The sequence below is a fragment of the Sinocyclocheilus anshuiensis genome, unplaced genomic scaffold, assembly GCF_001515605.1.
Source record: "Sinocyclocheilus anshuiensis isolate Anshui unplaced genomic scaffold, SAMN03320099.WGS_v1.1 scaffold2558, whole genome shotgun sequence".
Classification (NCBI taxonomy): Eukaryota; Metazoa; Chordata; class Actinopteri; order Cypriniformes; family Cyprinidae; genus Sinocyclocheilus; species Sinocyclocheilus anshuiensis.
The window spans coordinates 43325-43845 of record NW_015552720.1 but is presented as its reverse complement, the minus strand read 5'-3'; the positions used below and the strand labels follow the sequence as shown (position 1 = coordinate 43845).

General features: G+C 52.2%; 1 protein-coding gene across 1 annotated transcript in view; it reads left to right on the top strand.

Moving 5' to 3' along the window:
- Positions 1 to 521, top strand: part of LOC107667798 (pappalysin-1-like) — a 90513-nt gene that overhangs the window by 58139 nt on the left and 31853 nt on the right. The gene's annotated exons all lie outside the window — the stretch shown is intronic.

Below are 521 nucleotides of genomic sequence, written 5' to 3'. Positions count from 1 at the left end.
TGAATCCGTGAGAACCGGTAGAGGGCTGGGTTCCATATGTTGAGGCCTAAGTGGTTCCCATATGTGTAAAGTCCATGGTATAGCCTCAGAGCCCGTGTTTCCCCGGCAGACTTCTGCCATTTCCATGAGGGTTACAATCACCTCTAATCTTCCATATGCACCTAAACGGATGTCATTTGTGTAAGTGCTTCCGAAACCTCCTTCGGGAAGGATGGGGCTTCCGCAACGTTCCTGTTCCAAGTGGAACGGGTACGTTTTCCCAGTGTTATCCAATCTCACTGAGTGGGTAGTGCTGTGACAACAGTGACTGGTCTTCTTGTTGCGAGCCCCGGCCTACACCACAAAGGGGCGCAGGCGGCTCGCACAGGACACTGCAAGGGGCAGCATCCATGGACCGACATGACTCGGAATGACCGACTGAAAGGGAACGTCTTTAAAAAAAAAGAATTTTTTACGTATGTAACCCTTGTTCCCTGAAGGAGGGAACGGAGACGTCACGTCCCGTCGCCCCGGCTGCTGTA